The sequence below is a fragment of the Bos indicus x Bos taurus genome, chromosome 9 (assembly GCF_003369695.1).
Source record: "Bos indicus x Bos taurus breed Angus x Brahman F1 hybrid chromosome 9, Bos_hybrid_MaternalHap_v2.0, whole genome shotgun sequence".
Taxonomy (NCBI): domain Eukaryota; kingdom Metazoa; phylum Chordata; class Mammalia; order Artiodactyla; family Bovidae; genus Bos; species Bos indicus x Bos taurus.
Window position 1 is genome coordinate 92,036,542 of NC_040084.1, and position 15,494 is coordinate 92,052,035.

At 44.8% G+C, this 15,494-nt stretch overlaps 1 protein-coding gene across 3 annotated transcripts in view; it reads left to right on the top strand.

The window, feature by feature from the left end:
* Window positions 1–15,494, top strand: part of TIAM2 (T cell lymphoma invasion and metastasis 2) — a 237,405-nt gene that overhangs the window by 69,418 nt on the left and 152,493 nt on the right. Inside the window, exon 2 of one of the 3 annotated variants that reach the window (XM_027551906.1) lies at window positions 8,082–8,150. The exons of the other annotated variants lie outside the window; for them this stretch is intronic. The gene's annotated coding sequence lies outside the window, so the exon portion shown is untranslated. The remainder of the gene's footprint in view (window positions 1–8,081; window positions 8,151–15,494) is intronic. 3 annotated transcript variants of the gene reach the window in all.

The window sequence follows — 15,494 nt, forward strand, 5'->3', positions numbered from 1 at the left end:
TTAGAAGGAAAATAATAGACTAGCCTCATGCATAAAGGCTAGATATTCTACAGGTTGGAAAATGGATTATTTTCTCTTGATAATGTGAATAAGTAGCTTAGTGTCCTGGTTGTAGGATTTTAATAATCTACAAATTTACCTGTACATTTTTAAAAATACTTTGTGTTGTGCCGATTTGGTAATTCCTGAGTTCCTTAGCCAGTGTGGGAATATTGATAACGTTGGTGAGTGTTAGGATCACATAATGTGAGATACAGTACCGTACTTTTAAGAACTAAGCCTGAAACTTGTCTAGCTTTTACAGCCTTAAGACATGAAAATCACATAATTCAGAGAAAAGCGTATCGTCTCATGAACATTGCTGAAACATTAAACCCAGAGTTTATGTATCTGGCTTGCCTATGCTCTAATTGTGAATTGTGACTATATTTTGGGCTGGGATTTGAAGAGCTGACTTCCTCAGAACTTTCCATTTGGCCCGGAACCAAATGCAGCATAAGAGCTGGCAGATACCACAGAGAAGCCCTGGTTCTGGAATTTTATTCCTGAGTCGAGACTTGATTTCTTTGTTTCTCAATGGGGGCAAACTGCTTTTGAGTAACTCCAGGTGGAGGCTTGACAGGGTTCGAACATTAAAGCTGAGTTCCATAATTATACTTCATGGCCAGTGTAATTAATAACTTGTGTGCGAGCATATTGAAAGTAAACAAAACATTCTTCTGTTAGGTTCTTTATTTCTCCCCAAGTCTAGTTTCTATCACGGTGAAGATAAACATCTCATCTTCCTTCCCTTCTCCATCTTATACCCCCTACTTCTTTGCCTCTAACTCCTTTTCCTCCAACCCTCCCCTCTCCAGAGCCCAGCTCAGTTCAGTTCAGTAACTCAGTCATGTCTGACTCTTTGAGACCCCATGGACTGCAGCACGCCAGGCTTCCCTGTCCAGGCACACCAACTCCCAGAGCGTACTCAAACTCATGTCCATTGCGTCGGTGATGCCATCCAACCATTTCATCCTCTGTCGTCCCCTTCTCCTCCTGCCTTTGGACTGGCAAAATTAATTTTGTTCATAGACACACAATTAAACCATTTCTTTCTAATTCTTCTTATATTGCAACAATGCAAATTCTGGTACTACACATAACCCTGTGCAAATAATTGTCTATTTCCTTTCTCTTGCACTTGTGTGACCTTCTTATTTTCAAGGGAGAATAACCTTTTTTTTTTTTTTTTTGATAATACAAAAGCAGAACTTCCCTTTCACGCATTCAAGTGCAAATTTATATTTGAAGTCAAATAATGATCTAGTGCGAAGGAGAAACAGCTTCTTTCTTGGCGTGGTGACTCTGGCTTGAAATCTGGGCAGGAGCAGGCGCTAAGCGGATTTGGCAGCTGGTCAGGCTGCTAATTTGTGTTTATAACCTGGCCCCCTAAGGCCAACCCGGTATGGGTGATGTGGAGACAAGTTACTGGATGTGTGTCTGACAGTCCTGCTGCTGTCCTTTAGACGGGGGAGCATTGAACTTTGGAAACCCCAGCTGCTCTCTGAAGGGGTTCCAGAGTATTGAGCTATCTCGTGGCATCCATCGTGGGTTCTGGGCCCTTGGGAGGAGGATGCCTCCCTGCAGCCTCCATGCCCGCCATCACTTTCAGCCTCACCGTGAAGATGCCACTGTTTCCAGTTCTGAGCTTCTCTGTCAGGCTCCTGTTTACATATTTTGTTGGTATTTGTTGTTCACTGGTCACATCACATCAAACATGAGACCGTGAAGGCCTCGAGCATGGGCAGAAATCAAAGCGGTGCGGTGCGCCTAGGCCCTGCCAGAGCCCGGAGCTTTTCCTCCGTGCGACGCTGCCGTGTGTGCCTGTGCGGACTTACAGAGGGGACCCACCAGGGATGCTCTGGGTGGACAGGCTTCAATATTTGATGGGACTTCTGCATATTTCTGGTGTGTCTTTCCTGTTTGGCCCTGGGTTTCCTTTAGTTTTTATCCTTTGTAATAGACTTTGATTTCAGAAATGGGAAGCAAGCCCAGATTGTAACAATAGACTCAGAAAAAAATATTTGGTGAAATTCTTCTTTGCATACCTTCCTGAGGCCTAATGGTTACACTGAAGTAGAACATTTTTTTGGTTAGTTCTTTACCAGTATTTCCATTTATGATCTTCCCAGCCTGCTGGAGCTGCAGAGTTCTCAGAAAAGGACGCCCACTGTGTCTTAGGATGCGCTGCCACACCATACGACTCCAGTTAGCCGGGCCAGGGGAAAACCCAGTTGGACTGTGGGAACTCCCTCGAGGCTCTAGATCTGGCACAGAGGTTAGTTTCTGCCTTGTTCACAGGCAGCAGTGTGACGTCTTGATGTCGAAGTTTGCATTGTCAGTTGTTCTTAGAGACCTCTGGCTATCCCACAGCGGGGATTTTAAAGCTCCCAGGCTCTTGCCTGGGGTGGATACCCTGTTGTCCACAGCGTCGACCTTGGTAACTCACCCTCCTTCCCTGTTCCACTCTCCCTGCTCCCTCTCATTCCTTCTTTCCGAGTGACCTCCATGATGACCCAGCTCAAGTCCTGCTCTTAGGCTCTGTTTCAGAAACACCAAACTAAGATAGTGGCAAGACTTGTTAGTCTCTGCCTGCCTTTGAGTTTAGAGTGAAGTACAAGAGAGATACCTTGATTAATCATACATTGATTAATCATGTAAGTAAAAATATACTATCTCAACTGTAGAATGTTCTTTGAGGAACAAAGTATTTAATTCGTTGCAAGGTGGGCCTGACCTAGCCTTGAGGATCAGGAAAGGTAGTAATTAGGCTGGGTGTGGAGTTGGGAATAGGAAAGATCCCCCACTTCAAGCAAGGAGTGGGGTGTGCAAAGGCCTGAGGTAGGAGGCAGTGTGCTGCAGTGTCAGGAGTGAGGGGGTGAGGGTCACCCTTGTAAGCCATTGCAGAGCCTAATGAGGATCTTGGTTTTCATCCAAGAGCAGGGGGAAGACTCCAAAGGGGTTTTAAAGGTAGATTCAGGGAAGCTAGTGGGGAGGCTGTTGCATTAGCCTAGGAGAGAGTTTTGGTGTTGTGGACTGAATGGCAGCAGAGGAGATGGAGGGAGGTGGAAGCACTGGGAAAATACTGAGGAGGAGCCATCAGCAGGCCTTGGAGGGGAGCAGTGGGTGAAGGAGTATTGAGCTCTGATTGCCTGGTGGAAGTGGCAGGTAGACTTTCTGGAGCTTGGAAGACGGGTCTGTGTTGGGTGCTTAATATACACTGACCATCTAATCATCTCAGCCCTGAGGTAGGAAATCTCAGTCCTGATTAAGAAAGTGGGGGAGGCAAGATGTGAATCCAGGACTGCCCTTCCTTGGAGAGCACTGTTCTCTTCTGACTTCGCAGTTGCAAGCTACTCTATTTTGGTTCCATTTTCCCCTTTAGGAAATTTTGTGAGTGAGAAGAATCTGCCTAGTATCTTACCATCCTTTATAGCCACTTTATAGCTATTAGTAAACATTATAGCCTGATTTTCTATTGTTTGATTCAAGTTCAATCAGAGAAGAACTAGAGCTCCATTCAGTTCAGTTCAGTCCACTTTAGTTGCTCAGTTGTGTCCAACTCTTTGCGACCCCATGAATTGCAGCATGCCAGGCCTCCCTGTTCATCATCATCTCCCAGAGTTCACTCAAACTCACGTCCACCGAGTTGGTGATGCCATCAAGCCATCTCATCCTCTGTCGTCCCCTTCTCCTCCTGCCCCCAATCCCTCCCAGCATCAGAGTCTTTTCCAGTGAGTCAACTCTTTGCATGAAGTGGCCAAAGTCCTGGAGTTTCAGCTTTAGCATCAGTCCTTCCAAAGAACACCCAGGGCTGATCTCCTTTAGAATGGACTGATTGGATCTCCTTGCAGTCCAAGGGACTCTCAAGAGTCTTCTCCAACACCACAGTTCAAAAGCATCAATTCTTTGGTGCTCAGCTTTCTTCACAGTCCAACTCTCACATCCATACATGACTACTGGAAAAACCATAGCCTTGACTAGACGGACCTTTGTTGGCAAAGTAATGTCTCTGCTTTTCAATATGCTATCTAGGTTGTTCATGAATTGTGTCTCACTCTTTGTGACCTCATGGACTGTAGCATGCCAGGCTTCCCTGTCCATCAACTCCTGGAGGCTACTCAAACTCATGTCCATTGAGTCGGTGATGCCATCCAACCATCTTATCCTCTGTTGTCCCCTTCTCTTCCTGTCCTCAATCTTTCCCAGCATCAGAGTCTTTTCAAATGAGTTAGCACTTCTCATCAGGTGGCCAAAGTATTGGAGTTTCAGCTTCAGCATCAGTCCTTCCAATGAACACCCAGGACTGATCTCCTTTAGGATGGACTGGTTGGATCTCCTTTCAGTCCAAGGGACTCCCAAGAGTCTTCTCCAACACCACAGTTCAAAAGCATCAATTCTTCGGCATTCAGCTTTCTTGATAGTCCGGCTCTCACATCCATACATGACTACTGGAAAAACAATAGCCTTGACTAGATGGACCTTTGGTCGGCAAACTAATGTCTCTGCTTTTTAATATGCTGTCTAGGTTGGTCATGGATTTTCATCCAAGGAATAAGCATCTTTTAATTTCATGGCTGCAATCACCATCTGCTGTGATCTTGGAACCCCCACCCCACCCCACCCCCCGCCAAAATAAAGTCAGCCACTGTTTCCACTGTTACCCCATCTATTTGCCATGAAGTGATGGGACCGGATGCCATGATTTCAGTTTTCTGAATGTTGAGCTTTAAGCCAACTTTTTCACTCTCCTCTTTCACTTTCATCAAGAGACTCTTTAGTTCTTCACTTTCTGCCATAAGGGTGGTGTCATCTGCATATCTGAGGCTATTGATATTTCTCCCGGCAACCTTGATTCCAGCTTGAGCTTCATCCAGCCCAGCGTTTCTCATGATGTACTCTGCATATGAGTTAAATAAGCAGGGTGACAGTATACAACCCATTTGTCCTCCTTTCCCAATTTGGAACCAGTCCATGTCCAGTTCTAACTGTTGCTTCTTGACCTGAATACAGATTTCTCAGGAGGCAGGTCAGATGGTCTGTTATAACCATCTCTTGAAGAATTTTCCAGTTTGTTGTGATCCACACTGTCAAAGGCTTTGGCATAGTCAATAAAGCAGAAGTAGATGCTCCATTCAGTGGAAGATAATAATGGCGCAGTTTGTGCCTTATGACCCAGCAATCCCACTGCTGGGCATACACACTGAGGAAACCAGAATTGAAAGAGACACGTGTACCCCAATGTTCATCACAGCACTGTTTATAATAGCCAGGACATGGAAGCAACCTAGATGTCCATCAGCAGATGAATGGATAAGAAAGCTGTGGTACATATACATAATGGAGTATTACTCAGCCATTAAAAAGAATACATTTGAATCAGTTTTAATGAGGTGAATGAAACTGGAGCCTATTATACAGAGTAAAGTAAGCCAGAAAGAAAAACACCAATACAGTATACTAACGCATATATATGGAGTTTAGAAAGATGGTAACAATAACCCTGTATGTGAGACAGCAAAAGAGACAGTGATGTATAGAACAGTCTTTTGGACTCTGTGGGAGAGGGAGAGGGTGGGATGATTTGGGAGAATGGCATTGAAATATGTATAATATCATATATGGAACGAGTCGCCAGTCCAGGTTCGATGCACGATACTGGATGCTTGGGGCTAGTGCACTGGGACGACCCAGAGGGATGGTATGGGGAGGGAGGAGGGAGGAGGGTTCAGGATGGGGAACACATGTATACCTGTGGTGGATTCATTTTGATATATGGCAAAACCAATACAATATTGTAAAGTTAAAGAAAATAAACAAAAAAACAGAAAAATAATGGCGCAGTTTGGGGGAAATAGTTATCAAAGATTATGTAAATTAGCATATATTTGCATATAATCTTTGTAACCACCTGTGCCTGTTTGAAGTTTAGACACAAAAAGAAAATAAGAAATGTACATAACAAAGAATTATGTTGTAAAAGCATAGAAAGAGATTGGCCTGTGTAGTTGTACACAGTAATTTTAGTATAGAAGAGACACCCTATTTTACATTAATCTTGTGTATAGCAGCTAAAATATATTAGAAAAATAAAACAAGTGCAGATGATTTGCTTTGTTATCGCTTCCCACTATGATTTAAGTAAAGAAAATTGAAACAACAGAGACATTGAAGAAATTGTCTTGCTGTTTTCTAACTGCCCTGTGAGTTCTGCCACCAATGTGTTGTCTGGAGTTTGCTGTTTGGACAGTTCTTTCTTAAGTTGAAATTTGGCTTACTGTAGTTCTTAAAAAAAAAAAAAAAGCCTATAACCATGTAGTCAGTATTCATTGAAACGTGTTTCTGGTAAGCATATTCTTCCTGACTTGAAGGCAGTACCTCAGGAATTTCTTTAAGATGAGTTAAACAGGGAAATGATAAATAACAAAGGGCAAAAGGTCTTAAAAACACTAGGGCAAATTGATTGTCTTACTCTTTAAAGGGAAATTTATGTTGGGATGATGATGTCCTGAGGTGGGGGTGGAGACTCAGTTCCCAAGAAATCACCTTTATTCATTTGTCTTCACTATGAGCTTTGTGGTTCAGCTTGGCCTTTGAAACATATAAGAAATATTTTCTGAACGTGAGTTTATGTGCTATAGAAATGAATTGGGATGCCCTGGCTTTTCAGACAACTTGGGGGCATATTTGCATCTAATCTTCAAAAAGATGGGGAGACTGTTGTGTCAGAAATAACTGGATGTATAGATGATAGGAAGAAAGTGGAAGCATTTCAGAATGGATTTATACCTTAGGACAGCTATCTGCTGGAACTTGACTGTTTGTTAGTTGGTTCATTCAGCAGATACTCTGTGTTCATGTCACTTTTTTTTTTTTAAGTAAGTCAGAATCCAAGATTCTTTTTTCATTTAAAAACTTGTTTATTTTTGGCTGTGCTGGGTCTTCCTTGCTGGTTTTCTCTGGTTGTAGTGAGGGGGTGTGGGCTTCTGGTGGCTTCCCTTGTTTCAGAGCACAGACTCTTGGCACGTGGGCCTCAGCAGTTGCAGTGCGTGGGCTCAGTAGATGTGGTGGACAGGCTTAGATGCCCTGTGGCATGTGGGATCTTCCCAGACGTGGGATCGAACCCATGACCCTTGCATTGGCAGGAGGATTCTTATCCACTTGCCCACCAGGGAACCCCTCATGTAGTGTTCACCATGCCCTGTGTTAGGTGATGCTGTGGTAAGAACAGACAGCTCAGAGTTTGTGCCCTAGTAGAACAGATAGGGATATGAGCAAAGAATTTGTGTAGTGTGATAAGTGCTTAAACAGAGATTTGTACAATATGCAGTGATGCATCTGAAAGGAAAGATTTATTAGCCCTTGTCTGTGATGTTAGGGAAGACATCTCAGAAGAACCATGTAGGCTGATTTTGAGAATGAGAAATGTGCTGAACAGTCACAGGAGAGGGGAGCACTCTGGTTGCAGGAAAGGCGCTTAGGCATGGAGAATATAGGATGTCACAGGCCCTGAGGAGTCTGCATTGGCGACTGGCAGGACAGAAGCTGGAGCAGCAGTTGAGTTTCGTGTGCCCAAAGAAGTTTGGGGTTTTTAATTGTAATGGATGAAGCATCTCAGAATCTGATTTTTGCTTTAGAGTTTTCTTCTGACTACTGGAGAAGAGATTTGTGGATGGAGGAGGCCTGGAGTATTCCTGTAGGAAACAGGAGGGTCATCTGGAGTATATATGAATGCAGAACATCAGAGAGGAAACACACATGGAAGAGACACGAGGGAAGCAAAGGGCTTACTGAGACCTGCATGTGCTAACTGAGGGAGGGGCCTGGCAAGCCTAGGGTGGCTGATGGGTTGCATCTGGTGAGACTGGCCTGCTGGAGGGGCTGTTACCTCAGCTTGGGCACCCAGACCCAGGTAACTTGGGTGCAGCGCAGGCCTGGAGCAATGAATAGCTGTTGTTTGGGTCATACTGAGTTTGAAATAGCACATCCATTAAGTCCCTCAGTGTGTCTGGAGCTGAGACGAGCCATCTCTTCCATTTAAGCTGGAGAAGGAGACTCGGTGTTGATCCGTGAGAGCGGAAGCCATGACGTCATCAGAAAGAAGATCAAAGGTGAGGAGATGAAGACTCAGCCTGGGACTGAGGAACATCCAGGGAGGTGGGTGGAGGTGGAGGAGCTCAAGGAAAAGGCAGAGAATTGAAATTGAGCAGGGGAGTCAATACAGCAGAGGATGGAGGGTCCAGAAGTTTCTAACAGAGTGTTTCTTACAGATTCCGTGGTAAATGAACAAAATCCATATTCCCTATTAGGAACTAAACCTTTTTGATACCTCTCATAAGGTGATATTGGTTATGCCTAAAGTTTGTCACTAAAATTTAGAAGTTAAAGGACTTTAGAAAGACCCTGTAGTAGATTGTATTATCCGTTTTTGGTTCTACATGGTCCTTTTCCTATTTCCGATTGGCTCCTTTCATAGAAGGGCCTAAACTATAGCCAAGCCCCATTGTGTAACTGATAGTATACACGTTTCCATTCCAGTTCAGCTTCTGTAGCCACTCTGTGTACTTAAGCTGGATTCCCAAGAGCAAGAGGGTGAGGCTCAAGGCCACACCCAGTGTGGCACCTGAGGGAAAATTAGAATCGAAGGGTCGCTGGTCTCTGCCTGCAGTGAGCAGCCCTACCTCCCGATGATTAAAAGTCCATCATCAATTCCACCTCAAAGGTAACCTTTTCCCACCTGCGGTCAACGCCCTTGGCAGAATTCTGAATCTCCTCGCAGGGCATGTGTGGGAGTGCTTCCCAGCAAATACTCATCAGCACCTTTCATCTCCAGAGATGAAAGATTTTCAGACACCAGAAATCCCTGCCAAGTCCTTTGGGGCTAGTAGGTAGAAAACACAAAGTGATTTTGGACAGAGGAAGAGACTTATGTTTTTCCCAAAGCAACTTGTTAATTGATCCACCTAGAACCAAAATACTAATTTAAGTGTCTGAAAGACGACCCACTGCAGGTGCCACCCTGTATGGAGGAAACCATCAAGACACCAGGTCCTATGCAGATCTTATTCCTTCATGTCCCATCAGCAACTGATACTATTATCGACTCTCTGATGTGGATAGAAGGGTTCTAACTGGAAGACAATGCCTAATGATAGACTTAGTCATGAGCTCCTCTCTATAACAGAGTTAATTTACTTCTGAAGTTAGTCTTTTGTAAAATAGTTAATGTACCATGACTGTATAGCATCTGGAAAAGGTTTAAGCATATCTGGCTCAGCAGACATGAGTTTGAGCAAACTCCGGGAGATGGTGAAGGACAGGGAAGCCTGGCGTGCTGCAGTCTATGGGGTTGCAAAGAGTTGGACACGACTTAGCGACTAAACAACAACAAAAAATCTTAAACGTTGAGTCTGTTGATATGTTTTATTTAATTTTTTTTCCAAAGTATTACCAATACATCTTTTTAGAATTTTTACATTTTTATTGAAATGTCGATTTACAATGTTGTGTTTCAGATGTACATCAAAATTATTCAGTTATACATATATATATACACGTATCTATTTTTTAAATTCTTTTCCATTATAGGTTATTACGAGATATTGAGTGTAGTTCCGTGTGCTACACAGTAGGCTCTTGTTGGTATGATACACCTTTTCTTGTATGTTAAGTGCTTCCGAAGGGACTAAGGAGTTGGTGATAGGAAGCCTGGCGTACTGCAGTCCATGGGGTGGCAAAGAGTTGAACATGACTGAGTGACTGAACTGAAGGGACTAAGACTGTTGCTGCTTAAACTGTGATTGATGTACTTTTCTGTCTTGAGGACTGATCCCAGGGCTGGTTAAAATGTTATTCCAATCTTAGAGGATTGTCAGTAGAGCTGGAGATGGATCCCCAGTGTCCATCTCATGAGCAGGGCCTTGGGGAGTGGAGGATGGAGTGGGTATCTGGTAAAATGACAGAGATGCTTTGGATCTCAGCAGTCTAGACAGGGATGCTAGAACAGCCGCAGCTCTGGATGCGGACAGCAGGGTGCCTGCAGGATATGGAACAGAGCACACAGGCTCGGGGATGTGATTCCAGCTCCTCCCAGATTGCCCTGTGCTCCTTCTGTGGGGAGGGAAGGAGTGGAAGGTAGTAAGGCAAGACTGAGTTGATAAAGAACCTTCTGGGTCATTCATACAGAAGATTTTCAAGAGCATGCTTACTGCATTAGAAATATTTTTTAACGATGTCAAGGCCTGTTATAGCAACAAGATGAGACGTAAGCTAAATAGAATATTGGCTTTTTTGTGTCACTACATTAGAACTAAAAAAAAAAAAAAAAAAATCCAGCAACCAACTGTTGAAGAAAACTTTCATCTTTGTCTTTGTCTTTTTGTTTCCTTGGGAGTTGAGACTATAATGACTCTACCTCTTCTTTCCTTTCCTAATGTCAGTTGGGGTCCCTAGGGTTTCACCTGAAGTGAGAACAAGACTTGATAATGGAATTCATCATAAAATGCTGGTGAAGGAGAGAATACAGATAATAGTGGGGCCAGGAGAGGCAGGACACCTGAGGCATTAGAAGTGAGGTGGAGAGCAAGGCTGGGCGGCAGCCAGCAGTTTAGGTTCCAGCCAGAAGGAGGTATGTTTTAAAAAAATTTATTCTGGACGGTGCCCAGTCTGTGTTGCTTTGTGTGGGCTATCTCTAGTTGCGGTGCCCAGCCTTCTCTTTGCTGTGGCTTTTCTTGTTGTGGAGCCCAGGCTTCGAAGCTTGGGCTCAGTAGTTGTGACACAAGGGCTTAGTCGCCCTGAGGTGTGCGGGATCTTCCTGGACCAGGAATTGAACCCGTGTCCCTTGCGTTGGCAGGCAGATTCTTAGCCACTGGACCACCACGGAAGTCTTGGAAGGAGTTATTCATTGTAGTTGGGTTGAGTTCTGAGGCCTGGGCAGTGGCATTCCTATGGGTGGTCTAAGAGGTAGAAGGGGAATGGAACATTCATTATGGGCCCTGAAATTTTGATTCAAATTATATTCCTAGACTGTGTCCCTGTAAATGTGTTTCACGTGGTGAAAACCCGTACATGTGTATGTCATCATCCTCTGTCCAACCCTCCCCACGTATAGCCCTCTTCTAATTGACATTTTCGTTGTTCATCCACATGAAAAGAACAGGTAATAAAATACCTGTGGGAAATAATGTTGCTGATTCCATGCTGAAGTAATTATAATTAAATGTCTGCAGTACCTCCAGTCTAAGGAAATTCTGTGATTATGGTTGTTCAGGGATGTACAGATAGTTTAGAGCTGGTAACTGTAATTTGTTGCTAATTGGACTCTGATTCGGTCCTGGGAGAGAAGGTGGAGCTTGATTGCTGGATGGTTGGCCATAGAAGAGCAAAATTAGGAGAAGAGCATAGCTACGCCCTCAGTCACATCCACCTGCTGAGAATTTGAAATTCATATCCTTTCCCAAAATCCCTGTTATCTTGCATACCCAGAATTCACATTTAATAAATTTGCCATAATTTATGCTCATTTCTCAACAATCCCCATAGATTATTGTACATTGGGCCCGAAGGACCAGAAGGTGATTATTCTATAAACTCCGAATGTGTGCTGAGCCCCTTTCGTGGTGATGGGTAATTATTTCTAAAGAAGAGAAGCCCTGTAGGGCTCAGTCTTGCACTAAACTCAGACACAGACCTACAATTACCTGCCTGTTCAGAGGCTGCCTTGCTGGTCTGGGGTTGGAGAAGGCCTCTCTGCCCTAATTATTTACTCTTGATTTTAGAATATTGTGAAAAAAATTTCAGAATATTACCATTGATATTGAAACACAATAATCACCAAGTCAAATTGTGCCAGTTTCTTAATTGACATTTTCCTTTTGATTTTTAATTTACCCACTTACTCAGTTCCTGGAGAGAGACTTCTTTTTAAATGTTTTACAGTATTTGTTAGTAACGGACATTGAGGCCTGGCCTTGGTATTACTGAGTCATCTCGCTAGCCTTGTGCTTGGTAAAAATAATTCAAAGTTTTTTTTTATTCACGCTGCTCCCTTGGACAAGTCTACATTTCTTTCTGTATCCTAGAAACTGGGACAAGAAGAATTAACATCTAATATTTAACATTTATTGACTTGGACTAAGCCCCGTGTCAGGTAATTGAAAGATATACTTTCTTATTTTGCTTTTGCAACAGTCCCGGGAGGTGGGATCATCACCTCCATTTTGCATGGAGGGGAATCACATATGGAGAGGTCGATAAATGACCCCAAGTCAGGGATTACGGAGGGGTTTGCTCCTGACTCCAGCCTTCTTGTGAATGAACGCTCTTGTATTTGACAAACACTTTAGGATTTCCCTGTGAATTTTCGTCATCGTGTGCTACAGTTACTGCTTGTTCCACACTGGTGGATGGTGCTGGGCTAGTGCCGGTGGGTGGCTGGCTTGTGACGTCTGCTGCTGTCTCATCACGAAAGGGCAGGTGGCAGCCTGGACTTGGAGGAGCTCCATGCTCACCTGCCTGTCTGTCCACCTTCACTCCATGCTACGCTTCATCACACTGGATGCTGCTCTGTGTCTTGTGTCTCCAGCCTCCTGGTCTCTCTGTCCTTCATCTGTGCTGTCGTCCTTATAACAGTGCAGGGCCTCCCTGGTTCCACGTCCAAGTCAGACAGTCCTTGAAGTCCGGGTCCCTAGGCAAGGCTGTCTTGCTCTACGCAGCCTGGTGTCATGTCCTTCTTGTCTGAGCTGCTCCCCAGTGGTATCTGGTGATGCTCTGGGGGGTGTCACCCCTGGATGGTCTTCCTTGATCCCCACCTGCTCTCATCTGGGGATGCAGGGTCCGCTGTTATCTTTGAAAACAGATGCTCTGCAACCTCCAAACATTTTTAAAAAGGTCTGTAGTTTCTCTTGTAGAGGTTAATGTTTTTGGTTTTTTTCCTTTTTTTTGGTTTTGTTTTACGTGTGCTTGTTTGCTTCTCCTTTTAAGCTGGACTCCAACTCTTTCTTCCTCTAGTTTGGCTTGCTGATCTGAGTGGCTTTGCTTCTGAGAATGCCTGTTTTGGATAGATTTAATGGATTTTGGTTTTCTTTGGTGATTTTTCCTTTACTTTTTAAACCAAAGGAAGTTTCTGGCATTCTTCACAGTGTCGTCTTGCTCCCATCCCAGATGGGCAGGTTATCCTGCCCCTTTATATGACGTATGAGGGCTTTGCTGTCCTTTCTCCCCTACTAACTCTAGGCCCTTGGATAGGTGGTGCTGGGTCTGATTCATCTTTGGTTCATTCATGGCACCCTGAATCACACTTTTCGGCTATTGGGACTTAACTGTTACTGAAGGTGAATGAGTTCTTTGTCAGCTACAGTCGGTCCATCCACAATCATCCAGATGGCCTCCACTCCACACTGTGTTAAGTTCCTTTTGTACGAGGTGGTTGCCTGACTGTCTCTAGGTGCCTATGACACCTAGGGTTGTGTCATAAAGGGGGTGTGAGCCCACCCTGATGCTGAATGTAATTTGTGATGCACAGATGCCGTGGTTTTGGGGGGTGATTAGGGCTTCCCTGATAGCTCAGTTGGTAAAGAATCTGCCTGCAATGCGGGAGACCTGGGTTCGATCCCTGGGTTGGGAAGATCCCCTAGAGAAGGGAAAGGCTACCCACTCCAGTATTCTGGCCTGGAGAATTCCATGGCCTTACCATGGGGTCACAAAGAGTTGGACACGACTAAGTGACTTTTTCACTTTCAGGGCCTGTTACCTTGCAGTTATCTCTTGAAGAAAGTCGCTCTCCACGTGACCGTCAGGCAACTGGATGAAGGTCATCACTTCGTCTAGAAGCCAAAATCCAGTGATGGCTCTAAGACAACGGTGCTAAATCAGTTTCTGTTGCCTTAGCAACAAGTGGGCTGGGATGACTGTTAGCGTCTTCTCATGAGCCACCCCTGTGGGCTTCCGTAGCATCTGCCCCTCTGGACCATGATCGTCTCTACACTGAGTGGTGGCTGGTGGCCTGTTTGTTCACAGGCTGGTGAGACTGTCTGTAGGCTTTCGATCACCATCGTACTCCCGACACTTAGCGTGGTACCTCGAACACAAGTGCTGTTCATCAGATACTTCCTGAATTGAATTAACTTAATAAAGGTCTTGCACATAGGCATTCAAGGTATAATGTGCCAACTTTTGCATCCTTGGGTTTTGTCCCTGGAAACATGAACTTTGTGGGAATCCCGGGGAACACTTATTCTAACCAGGGACCAGATTGGCTGACAGGGTCACCACCCTGGGGAATACAGTGACCCCAGAGGGATATGCCTTGTCCTCCTTCTAGCTGCTTTTTGGTTTTGTTTGTTTGTTTTTGGTGTTTCACATGAGCTGTTTTATAAATAACAAGGGACTTGCGGTGACTTGGTGCATGGTAAGCGCTGTGCTCCGTGGGTGCAGAAGTCTGCCATTTGAGGAAGACTGACTGAAACTTCCCATTTTCATTGTAATCAGCCATCCCTTTGTCAGGAGGATGGATTCTCTAACAAGCTATAGCCCCTGGGCGGCGGTACCTGCTGCTTTTGTTAAGGGCGGCATTCGACTGCATGGGTTCTCTGTGTGGGAACAGTGTGTTCATGTCAGTGTGAGAAACTGGTGACAACTGTCACTTAGTGAAGGTCTCCAGCACACCCCTCCTCCCGCCTTGGAGTGGGAGTCACACAGGGGTTTTGTTCATTATGGCTCTGAAGTCTCTGTGGGCCCAAGAGACACAGGTCAGAAATAATTCCCCTGTGACGGACATGCTGCTGGGCTCGGCTAGGGTCACACGAGGAGTTCACGGAGACAGGAGTTCCCTTCACTCCAGGACCCTTTCTGCCTCTTGGGAAACCTCCCATGGGCTGTATTGTTTTAGCACAAACGCCAGGCAGAGACTGATTCGATAAGCTGCCTCGCTGATAGATAGCAAGGCCAAAGGAAACCCGGAAACTTGCAGACGTGAGTGTAGTCAGAGAGATGGTGGTTACAAAGCGGATTTAATTTGAAGAAGTCATGAGTTTTAGAGAGTTTTTCAGCGGGGGACTTCTCTAGGGGTCTAGTGATTAAGAATCCACCTACCAGTGCAGGGGCCACAGGTTTGATCAGTAGCCTGGGAAGATCCCACGTGCTGCGGAGCCCATGCACCGCAACTGTTGAGCCCACACTCCACAACAAGAGAAGCTGCCACTCGAGAAGCCCACACAACCGCAATAAGAGAGTAGCCCCCGATCGCTGCAACTAGAGAGAGATCTCGTGCAGCAACAAAGACCCAACACAGCCAAACATAAATGAATAAAATTATATATATAATAAATATTAATATGCATGCACGCATGCTAAGTCACTTCAGTTGTGTCCGACTCTGTGCTACCCCATAGATGGCAGCCCACCAGGCTCCTCTGTCCATGGGATTCTCCAGGCAAGAATCCTGGAGTGGGTTGCCA